This window comes from Phasianus colchicus, chromosome 8 (assembly GCF_987193195.1).
Source record: "Phasianus colchicus chromosome 8, bPhaCol1.hap1.1, whole genome shotgun sequence".
Lineage (NCBI taxonomy): Eukaryota > Metazoa > Chordata > Aves > Galliformes > Phasianidae > Phasianus > Phasianus colchicus.
In genome coordinates, this window is record NC_143443.1 from 5,776,631 (window position 1) to 5,789,448 (window position 12,818).

Genomic DNA, 12,818 nt, shown 5'->3' on the forward strand with positions numbered 1-12,818 from the left:
TACTATTTTCTGGTGAAAGTATGCATACCAAATATACCACAAATGTGAAACATTCCTTTAAAAGTAAAAATCTTTGTTGGAATTTGTAGGTGATTACATTCAGCCTGATTTGATTGCTACTCCCACACCTACCAGTACGGCTGCCTACTTCATAATAGCTTTGGCACACCTGTGTCATACAGAAAACATAAAGCACAGGTTAAAAATGTTAACAGAAGTGCGGAGTGATGGAACAGAGCTGAAAAGCTAGCAACAGAGTACTAACCAGGCACAACTCATTCTTAGATGCTTTAGGAAAATGTTTCTCATACTTCTGGAGTTCAGGATAGCCACTGTGTCCCAGATGCCTCACTTCAACAAAAACAAAAGAAATTCCACCAAGACTTTATTAACTCAATTGGAACTCTACAGTCAGATTCTCCCAATGAAATTAGGGCGTAGGATCAAATGTAGCTGGCCGAGGCAGGAATCACCTGGCATCCTATTGGCTTTTCAGCACCAGTCACTTCCCAGCTTCACTGTTCTTTAGCTAAGGTTGGAGGAGAAAAGCAAAGAAATTACAACCACAAATATGTTCTCTAAAAATTAGGCTTTGTTGGACCTTAACTATAGTCACATTGTACAGAAAAAAATGCCCATGACAGATTCTTCCATCCTCCTCTTATACCTAAATTCATATTTCCCAGGGAGAAAACCACAGCTCTGCACCTTTTTAAAAGAATGGTTGTACCTACAACTGCCTTTCTGCAGAGTATTTGAGTGTCACATCACACGAACTGTCATGATGCCAAGGAAGAAATAGGAACAATCTCATCCAAAAGACATTTTGGAATTTTGAAGAAAAATTAAAATTAAAAAAAAAAAAACAAAAAAAAACAAAAAAAAAACAAAAAACAAAAACAAAAAAAAAAAAACAAACCATAGATGTTTCAACATGTAATGCTTCTGCCTAAGAGTGCTATGAGAGACAGATGTATTTTGAAGAGCTGATGTGGATGTTATTTTTCAAAACTCCAAACTCTTTCATGCTTTCCTGCAGGTAGAAAAAGCATGAAAAGCCTAAGCCAGCCATGCAAATCTTTATAGATCTTTTCTAGCCTTCCAATCTTTGCAATCCCATGGAAGAAAAGCATTCGTGCAATCCAACCTTGCGCAGCCAGCTCAGATTCGTAACTAGACTAATCCTTGATAGTCGTCAAGATGGCCAGGGTCTTCTAGAACAAGTGCAACAAGGATAGGCAGTTGCTGAAGCTGGCCTCTGCTCCCATTGGAAACAGGAAACGTAGGGAGCTCATAGCTCCTCAGATAAGCTGAGTGCAAAAGGCTACGTGGTGTAATTGCCCTCATGTCTCCACTGCAACCCTATTGCCATCTTGCTCTCCTATTTGTTGTGGACGTGTTTTGTTGTTTTTTTCTTTCAAGTATAAAGACAGAAGTTACTAGTCAAAAGTGAAGTAACAGAGTATCTATTCTCACATGAAACTACTTGAAAGTTAATAAGTATATTACAGCAGCAGAACAAGACATTGATCTTAAATAAGATTGCTAACTCGTTTTGGTATATATTTGTTTTCATGCAGTGTTCTTCTGACAGTGTGTTCCCCTTCACATCTAGCTCAAAACTGCAGTCCATATGCAATATGGCTATGAGTCAGTTATCTTGCTCCACAAATAGTAAACAGCCCAAGAGCCTTGTAAACTCTCCTGCGTGGAAGTGGGATGCATAATAGGACCTCCTCTTGAGAGATGCTCAGAAAGGTGGGTCTACCAAGTAAGAAATCTCTTGCTGAGAAAAATCTTTGGCAAGTGATTAATACCTAGCTTCTTGACAACTTGCAAGTAATTTGCTAAGGATGTTTTAGTGGGACAATCTAGCTAAGCAAAGCACTGACGAAGGCTGGGGAAAATTTGAAACTGAGGGTGGATTTGGCTGCATCCAGACTCGTCCGTGGAGGGATCTGGAAAAAGCAGACGGTTCATTCTTAAGTCCAGGAATGGAATAGGATCCAGTAGCTTCTAGACTCTCCAGAGTCCAGGAGGCAAAAGGAACTCCATTCCAAATCCTTGAGACTCAACAGGATTCTCAGTATAATGTCATCAGATCCAAAGGGCATCCTTGGTGTAATGCTGTCTGAACGGGTTTTCTTTGTAGTTTTATACAGTATATAATGTCTTCTATGTAATATTTTTTATGTAATTTACAATTAAATGTTCCTTGATGCTTTAGTAAATAATCAGGTGCACCCTGCTACCTCAAATCTTGTTAAACTTGTCTTATTTATAATAAAGTTTTGTTAGATCACCATATTATATCAGTAAATATATTGCTATTTCTCTCTTAAGAATTAAGTGTATAATTCCATTTGCAACCTCTTCAGAAGAATGAAATTATGCTGACAATTTTTTAATACATCTCAGAGTTTCAAGATAATCTAAATGTGTTTCGGGGCTAACTATTAAACAGACATTTTATGGCGCCATAGTTTTGCATAAGCTTGTTCCACAAGTAACTCCGATAATTACTTAAAGCTTGTAGAAATCACTTAGTGAGAGGATGGCCCAAAGGATTATTTTTCCCTATGTTATTTTCATATACTATTTCCTCTTTCTCAAAAAGAAATTCAAGTATTTCAATACTTATTTCTGAAAAGATGGAAACGTGATGCAGTGATCATTAAATATCCACAGTTGTTTTCTCATCAACTTCCATTAGGTCCCATTTTTAGATTTAATGATTTCTCAGTTCCCTTAATAATCTCCAAGCCAAGATCAAGCTCATTTGCTTTTTTAGTGCACTCATTGGTCAACATGCCTTGCTTCCCAGACACTGCCTCAGGTCAATATTAGCAACATCGACTGAAACACCTTTCTTCCCAATGAAGTTAAATTCTACTCGAAAAGGCAATCCAACATAATTAACCTCCTATCTCTAATGTCTTCAGTGCATCAAACAAAGTGGTTTCCCTTCACTTGAGCTTTGGAATAATAACCTTGTAGATAGTAGCCAATGACTGTATGGTAAGATTTATTTTCACCATCCTCAATTTTGCCTCATGAGCGAAAAAACTTAAATTACAACTAAATACCAGGAGCAATAGAAGTAAAATTAATTTATAATTAAAAAAGAGAAAGAAATAAAGCATGCGTTAGCAGATGCTAATGCTACGTACTTCGCCTATTTAGTTAGCACAACTGACTTGCTTCAAAACAAGAGAAAGATTTCATATATACATCTCTAGTGCAAGTGATGGGTTAAGTTTCAAGCCACGAATACAATCATGTTAGGCTTCACCTGAGTGGAAAAAAGAGTACAATAGGCATTACCACGAAGAAAGTCTCCAGAAATTCATCAGGAGTTGAAGAAACTAGTGTGGGCAAGTTCTGGACACAAGGAGCTGAAGACAACCTCAGTGCCTGGGGAGCAGAAGATTTTCCCTGGTGAACGGGGTTCATAGCTGCAACAGAAAGAAGCAGGTGGTGAAGAAAGGAGAGAGGTGTTAGAGGAAAAAAGGAATTAAATGATCTAGTCTAATCATCAGCCCATCCCAACCATGCTCACTAAACCAAGAAGAAGCTGTTCCTGCTCGCATCCATGCTTCCTCTCAGAAAGATGGCAGAGAAAAAATCAAAAGTAAAACCTCGCAGTGGCATTCAAATGACCCTGCCATTGTCTATTCGCTTTTTCCACACAGTTCTTGTTTCTTCCAATGACTTGTGTGCAGTGCAGCAGCTTTCTAGATTTTCATGGTATTTTTAAGGCTGAATTGCTTTATCTCCTCCCAGCTACTGTAGAGATATTCACAAATAACACTACAAAATTTAAAATTAGCATTCATTAGCTAATTCCTTTGTGGTTGCAGATAATATTTATATTAAACTTTTAAAATCAATATGATATCTTCCCAATACCAAGAGTATACATTTACAATAATAACATTTTTTTCACGATGGACAACTGTATTCCACAATGAAGATAATGAAAGATACGTCCTTCACTTTCATGAACAAAATTCTGCATTTCAAATGGTTAAAGACATTCTCTTTGCTGCAACATAGGAAGATTCTTCACAGCTTTGAGCTAAAAATATGACCCGGGGAATAAAATATTCTACAAAGCAGCAGGTGTCATACAGTAGAGGTGAAAGAATTTGTTTTGCATTCTCTGAGAATAGCCAGATCCCCTTCTTATGCTTGTGGTGTAAGAAAATGCAAAGCAAAAGGGGTCAAAGTCTACTGTCACTCAGCAAAGTTCAGCACAATGTAATCTTTCTTGCCTTTCAAAAATAAATGGGACCTAATATAGAAAATATTTTTTGTTTGGTTTCTAATAAGATTAATTATTTGATGTTACAGTATCCGCCTTTTTCCCTATGTAGATTTTCTGAGCACAGACATGTCTTATCAGTTGATTTTACTCACAAGCTCAAAAGCAACACTCAAGTGACTATGCTTTTCTGACTCATTCTTTTTTAATATGGTCACTGGACAGAATTTATTCCTTTTCCTCATAGGCTTAGAGAAAGATGGCATAAAGCAAATAAAACAGCATCCTTTATCATAAAAGAAAGCTATAAGATATTTTATTATCATGATTTTAACTGAAAGGTTTTATTAGCAGGCAATATGGGCCAGACACTAAATCAATTTCATTAAGTAAATGCACCTCCAAGAAGCTTCTGGCAAGGCATATCTCGTAAAGTGGAAAATCCTTCCCACTGATGCAAGCCGGAGCACAGTAATGCATTACGTCATTCTAAATTGGATCTTGCACTTAATGCCAATGAAGACAGCTCCTCCATAGGAGGAGGAGTGAAGTCATTAATAGACCTCTAGGCTTGCTGAAGAAATAAAAGAAACATAAACAATTTTTGGCACTGGGCAATAAAACTCTACCGGTGATATTTCTATTATGTACATTTGTCTTGACTGTTATAGCCAGTACAGAGCAACAGAAAAGAGCACAGACCTAAGGGGGAACATAAATTCATACACCTTCCCCACAAACGCAGCACTTGACCCATTTCTTTCTGCACAGCAGAAGCCACTTCACAAAGCCACGTGACAGCCAGCAGTGCTTATCAAAATGAATTCCAGCAGAAGATGGAGGTGTACACTAAGCCACTTCGCTTTCCCTCTTCGCTTTGGGCTCACGCACCCAGGCAGGTCTCACGATGACCTTCAATCCCTCAGTCCCCAGCAAGACAAGCCTGGCCCCAGGGTGGAAAAGATGCCAGCAACTCCTGCCCCACAACCTGAAGGGAGGAGAGGACAACCACCACAGCCACAGCTCTCCTACTTCTCCAAAGACCCCACAGCAACAGGCAGATGCTTCTGGCATCAGGCATACACAACTCCAGAGCAAAATTCTCTGGGACAGACTCTCTGAGTTCCTTCACTGAGGGAAACCTCCAGATGAATCAGGCATTTCTTTCTTAAAAGCCCTCACTGTCTTCAAAGCTATCAGTCTGGAGAACTGATGAGAAAGTAAACACGTTGCATTGCCCACTGCATTGGAATTTTTTCTCCCTCAGACAAAAATTGCTATTCTCCTTTGAAGTATCACAACCATACATCACAACCATAGTCCACTTTGAGACTGGACACACCGTAATCATATCTGACACACGCATTTAAAATGACTGAAATTGTGTTAAGTACCTCCTGATCTCTCTTCCCTAGCTTGTACCTTCATTCACTAAGCACTGGTAAGGTTTCTGCAGTGTAACAAAATCCACTAACTTTGGGCTTAGTAGCCTTAACTGCAGGACAGAGGAGGCAGTGCAATAATGTTGCTGACTGCAACAATCTTTTCTAATTTGGATGTTAATAGCATTAGTCTAAGCCCTGCAGAGTCACCTCTGCTTAGGAAACGGTGCCTGTTTTATTTTGATTCTTCAGGCATGCAAAAAGAATTAAACTTCCTGCACTGTTTATGTGGCCTCTAAATGCAGATGGAGCATAATATGTTTTACACAGCGGCCCTCTGTCCTCTTTCCAGACTGATAATCCCCAGTTTTCCTACTTTGCCTGCCTTCAGCCTCAGGAATTCACAGGCTGAGTGCATGCCCTTGTGGCAGCTGCAGTAAACTTGAAGCTACAAGTCTTAAAAATAGGGATCGAGAAAAACAGAAAGAAGAAAAGAGAAGAAGGGGAAAAAAAGGTAGGAGGAAAGGGAAAAGGAAAGCTTCTGCCCTGGTGTATCTAATTTCTTAACATTATTTTTCTCAAAAAGTTTCTCTCAATCTACTCAGAGATGCAGTGTACTTGCAGTGTACTTATATACATATGTATATATATATATATATATGCATTTGGTGGGGGACATAACATGAGAACTAAATTGCTCTTGTAATTAAACTATCCTGATTCTTCTTGGACTAAATGCTTCATTATATACTTTGGTTTTTTTCTTTCCCTAAAGATGATCATTTTACAGCTTACAATAGCAGTGTGAAATGAGAGGTGGAGCCTTCGGTGGTAACAGTAAAAAATCAGGGCATGCCTCAGGTAGCCCCTCATAGCCACAGCTGTCCTGCTGACCCACAAAGGAAGAGACCATCCCAAAAGGGAATGTGCCATGCTTCAGTTCTTCTGATTTGTGTTACAACCCATCCTTCATTTGTTCAGCCCTTCAATATACACAAGTGGCCCAATTTTGATGACTTATCAAAAGAAGAGTAAGAAAGAAAGGTGAAAAGATGGGGGATGCCTAAACTGATCGGGAGCTTCCTCTAAGTTTTGACTTTCTCACCTGATACTGCCCACAGAAGCAGTAACATTAAATCTACGCAGACTCATTTTCAGAAGAAATCAGTTTACTCTCAAGGATGTTTGCTTGGGCAAATGTGGCCCTACATTCCCACTCAGGCCAGAAGAAACGTGTGGAAGACTTATGCTCCAAGGGCAGCAGCAGGAAGTAGCACTAAGTGTGGCAGCCTGCAAGAAATGATACACAGAATCATAGAATGGCCAGGGTTGGAAGGGACCTCAAGGATCATGAATCTCCAACCCCCCTGCCACATGCAGGGCCACCAACCTCCCCATTTAATACTAGACCAGGCTGCCCAGGGCCCCATCCAACCTGGCTTTGAACACCTCCAGGGATGGGGCATCCACAGTTTTTCTGAGCAGCCTGTTCCAGCACCTCACCACTTTCATAATAAAGAGCTTTCCCCTGATATCCAACCTAAATCTTCCATTGCTCAACTTAAAAACCATTTCCCCTTGTCCTGCCATTATCTACCCTGGTAAAGAGTTGACTCCCTCCTGTTTGTAGGCCTCCTACAAATCATCCTTCCCTGCCATCTTGATTGTTTACTCCTCAGTGCCTGTATTTTAACCTCAGTGATTCCAGGCAATTCTACAATTCTAAGTAAACACATCCATTAAAGTATTAAAATTGCCATTACTTAAAGCATTAAAACAAGTAGAGAAGTCTTTGGCAGGTTATTGCTTATGTTGGAGGCGTATAAGAAAAATAATTAATTCCCTTTCTCTCTTGCTCCAGCGTGGTAATTACCTTCAAAACATCCATGTAATCATGTATGGTTCTTATTTTTTTCACTCTGAAAAGCAGTTTCACAGTCAAGGTTTCCACTTCGCGGAGAGATTCTGCGTACCAAAAATGCTATCCAGGAATTGTGTTTTCCTGAAAAAAAAATACCATTATAAACAGTAAAGAAAATCTGAATAAGAGGGCTGGAACTATCATTTATAAATGACACATTTTGAAAATTCCTCCCCTTTTACAGTAGCTAAAAATAATAATAATTCAGCAACGTTTTCACATTAGAGATGAGAAGAAGAGCACAACTGATCCTTCAAAGACTTTGCCTTCATCATGCTTAATTCAGTTCTGTGGGATAGCAATAGTGTTTTTACAGGTCTCATCGCACCGTATTATAAAAGGCAAGAGCTTTGAGAAATTGATTATTACACTGACCTTGAAGAACTGAATAACAGAAAATGTGTTTTGTTTTTTTTTTTTAATATTTGTTTTACAGAAAAAGGAGGAGGTAACAGGTGCGATTTATAAATAGTTGTATTGATTGTCTCTAAGGTACACTAAAAAGTGCTCTTGCATAACACAAAAGGTCTTGATACCTCCATTGGAAACAATGCATATTCGGTCAGGTTTCTATAGGAGCCTTTCAGGAGAAAAAATGAGGCCTAAAGAAGGGAGGAGCTGGCAATAGCTGAAGTTAAGCTCACGCTTCAAAAGAAGCAGGAAATCCCAACATTTTTATGAACTGGTAGAAATGATTCTCCTTAATCTATACGCTGCAAGGTAGGCACCAATCCGAACTGGAGCATGGGCTCCCTCAGCAGTCACAGGAGAGGAAGAAATGTCTCCAGAGCACATTATGTCCTGCCCTAAGACAGGTGATTCCCTCTGGTAACAGCAGAGCAAGTGATGATGAATCCCATGGTGTCGATACACGTCTCATACAGAAGCCAAGGAAAGCTATGCAGAATTCAGTTTTAATTTATGAAGGAATTATCAGCAGAACATCTGGAGACATTCCTACAGAGACATAGCAGTAGAAGATTAAGGCAAGCAAGGTATACAAAGTTACAGTGACAGGAAAAATGAGGTGGCTTTGTCACAAACGGCCATACTGCCATATCTGGTCAGTAGCATAAACTCAGCGAGGAACAGTCCAGACAGATATGTTTTTTGTTGACACAACCAATAGTAAACAGAAGGAGAGCTGGTGCACAAATCCTCTCTTAATACAATTAAAGCCTCTCCTGAAAGCAGAATTCCTCCTGAGAACTGGGCACTGGTCTTTGAACTATAATTCCTGAAAGAGTTATTATTCTGCGTGCTGCAAGAAGGCCTGAGCTCTGCAGGGCAAGCTAAACAAGCAGTATTAGGTAGATCCTATACTCTGCAGAACTGCTTTCTCATCCAAAATTCTGAAGCATACCACCATTCAGTAGGGAGCAATAGCATATTTCATTAATTTTTTAATATATTTTTATTACCCTGCAATTGGTGTGCCAGCTGTAAGCAAAGCATTATCTATCGGTGTCTAAAATGCATTTTGAAAGATGGAAAAAAGGGACAAGGCAACAATTATACATATTTTATAGCAATCATGATTGCTGTATCCAATGATTAATAAAGATAGTGAAAATGATAGTGATAAAGATAATGATTAATATTCTAATAAAATTATTAATCTTCTAGTCTACATGACTATACATTCATTCATCAAATATGTATTCACTTCACTATGAATTAAGCTACCTGTCTCAAGTGGGACAATACAAACAACTGGGAAGAAAGGTGATGCTTCTCAACTCTTCAGTGTTTGCCATCCCTCTAACACCTGCCTTGCAGTGATATGCAGGGCAGCAGTCTCCATCATAGCCTGGCTCCAGGTGGCAGCACGGTGCAGAGACCATGCCACAGCAATGATGCCCATCCCCAGTGAGCATGGCCACTGGCTCCTGTTCTCCCACAACCTCCTCGGCCATCCTCAGGCTTTCACCACTATTTCTCCAGACAGCACTACAGGGAAATTAGGTTGCAGAGCATGTCCAATTGCTGAGCTGTGCCAAGGAAGAAGGTTGCTATGTTGCAGCAGGCTTGTCTAAGGGGCTGCCCTGTGGGCTGACGCCCTGTATTGTTTTTCCTGTGGCCCATTTACAGTCTGGGTCATTTTCCCATTCACTGCTTCCTGACCAAAACAGATGCCCTCAACTTCAACTAGGAGGCCTCCAGACAACATGGTTTTTTGTGTCCTTCCCTCGATGAGGAGTATTTCCACTGAGAATCAATTCCCACACACTTCTGTGATGTTGAATTGGAGTCCTTGGGGTGATACTGCTGGCCTGCCTCTGCCAAAACACCGCAGTTTGTCGTCCAAAGGTGTTTTTCAGTATAAAAACTCAGAGATGATATAGCTAAACTTGAATCAGAAGAAAGGATTAGGAAGGCAAAGGAATAGTAATACATCAATTCAGAGAAGTTCTTGCTGTGAATATAAAAATGTCAGTAATCTGCACTGATTACTCTGAGAAAATTTAGTATGCGAGTGCTGCATTATCTCTGCTCTGCACCTTTTTTACTGTGCTTGTACCAACGCATACTTTACAAAGATTAATGTGCTCCCACCAAATCCACAGAGTCTTATGAAAACCATGGAGACATCTGGCAAGTACATATCAGATCTTTTTTCTGTGTGTTCCCAGCAAAGAGTTTAGCAACCAGTGAACTATCCTTAAATGAGAGGGTGAAATGAAATGGATGTTTTATTGATGGAGCGAGGAGATTGCTGGGGATTCAAAATGTGAGGTTGTAAGATAAATTCAGATTGAGTGAAATATCTTCTCCCCTGACTTCTGAAACTGCAAGTAGCTATTGAAAGAGTGAATAAAGTAGAAAAGGACTGCTAAACAACTTCATAGTTTAAGGAGAAAATAAACGCCTTTAATAAACCTGGTATCCTTTACATGTTTTCATTGATTTCACAGGCACAATGATATGAGGCTGCATCTTACATAAAAAAAGAGGGAAAGGTAATTAATACAGCTTTGTTTGATTCTAGCAAAATCTTTAATTTATTCCCCATTTACCTCTCCTCTTTCCTTGAACTAATTGAGCTTAGCAGCCGTATTGGACCATATAACATCCCATCCTATCCTAGTGAATTATTAGAAAGTGAGTTTAACTCAGCATCAAAATACCTATTGAGAGCCTGATCCATACAGTTTCTTTTGATACCAACTGGACTTGAATATGATGCAGAGCCAGCCACCACTGGAAAGTTTTTCAGTGAGTGACTGGCATTATTTGGCTCAGCACTGATGAAAAGAGCAAGGTTTAGATATAGAAAATATTTAAGATACTTGAAGAAAAGCAGCTGATAGTTTCCCAGTATTCACTCTAATAAAGATCTGCTAATTGCAAAAGGGGTTGAGGCAGTAACCTACTTTGCTAGAAAAAAAAAAAGTGTTTGGAATGAGCAAAGTCTGTATCACAGACTTTAGCACACAGCACAAAAAATACCAGAGAGATAGTACACTTGGGAGGTTTACTTGGCAATGAAGGTGAGGTAACTGACAGCCCTCACGAAGGCAATTCACAAAATACCCATGTCTTTCATCCCTAGTCTGGAAGAGCTGACAAGCATTACAATGAGCCATTGATCTTCAAAACCATCACAGCACATTCACAAGATCTAGCACTAATTTTTTGCAAGAATGTGCAATGGATGACTGTTAAAAACACAGGCTTTGATCAGTCACTTGCCATGCTAGGAGGCAAGGCTATCACCTTATTTTCTAACAAGACACCTAGATGAATGAAAGATAAACATAACAATGGATTTATGTGGTGAAACACAATTTTGCTCTGTTTAAATCAAGTAGCTTACCAAATACCTTGCCATCCTGAATCCTACTTGAAAATCCAAGAGCATATCCATCAAGGCAATTATCAACATCAAAAACAGAGAATAACAGAGGTCATAAAACACAGCCAAATGTTTTCATAAGTCTTGAAGCTCTGATTACTGTGCCTGCACATCACCACTTGTATGTAAGCATGGGTTTTAGGAAAACTGTAAAACATCACTTTACCACAGGCTTCAACCAAGACCCTTGACTGTGAATGCACCTCCATAGTATAGCCAGGAGAGTCATATATAAGCCCTGGCCATACCTGGGTCAAAATCTCTCTGCCTGATGTCTCAGTCAACCAGAAGCCAGGTCAGCACAGTGCAGGACGGAAGCTGGGGTAAGTCAACATCCCTTGTGCTTCAGATTCCTTTTTGCTCCCATTTCAGAGAGGGATTATGCAGATAAAGAATGTTATGCATCGAAATGGAAACTATCATGGTAGTGACATCTTGTTAATCAAGGCGTTGGGTAAGTAGGTGGAAAAGAAACAGATATTCTGAGCCGGGAAACAGTGAAGAAAAATTAAGCAAGTGAACCTAGAAAGATGGAGAAAAGTGCCCTTAAAAAGAAAACACCTCATTTAATATTTATTGTAGTTAGTGCTGCTCTAAATGTAGATTAGAAATGGAGAACTATGGACAAGCTGTTCGCTTTTAATGAACAGGCATTAAAAACAACTCAAATAACAGTCGTATAGGAAAAATTTTCTAGTCACTCAGACTCTGAAAGTTGTTGGCTTCCATTCTCCAGTATCCAAGAAAATTCCCAGAGTTACTTAACCGGTATTAAAGAAACGGAAGGAAAATAGTTGACCTTGCTGGTATGTGGTAAAGGTTTGCACTCATCTCAGAAAAACTGCGTGATTCGCTCCTCATGGCTGGCAGATAAGAATCTGGGCAAGGTGCACGATGCACATACTCCAGAGCCTGACTACACCAGGACCCCAAGCCTGAAGTATCTCAGAAAGCACAATAAGGTCATTTCTTTAAGCATTAACCACTGGACAACTTATATACATCTTTGTATGCCTGGGACCTCAGTGCAATAATTAACACGTTTTCCTTTAGTCAGACTGTGCCAATGTGTACCTTAATGTAAGCCTCATTTTCTAAAGGGAGAGATGTTAATGTGCATCAGTCATTGCCAGAAAAATAGACTGCCCATTTTCTAAAAAAAAGGTGTGAGAAGATGATCTACATGTTGAAAAATTTCTCAGTTCCTACTTTTTCCCTAATAACCAACTCAGTGAGTGCCCCTTTGTTTTTCAGGTCACTTTCCAGTTATATATTACATGTTTCTTTCGTTCCACAACTTTTAATTCTTTTTCAGTGTTGCAGAATTAACTGGACAGGGTTCTTAATCTTGTCTCTACAATGAACTTGTTGTAATTGCAATGAATGCTTTCATTT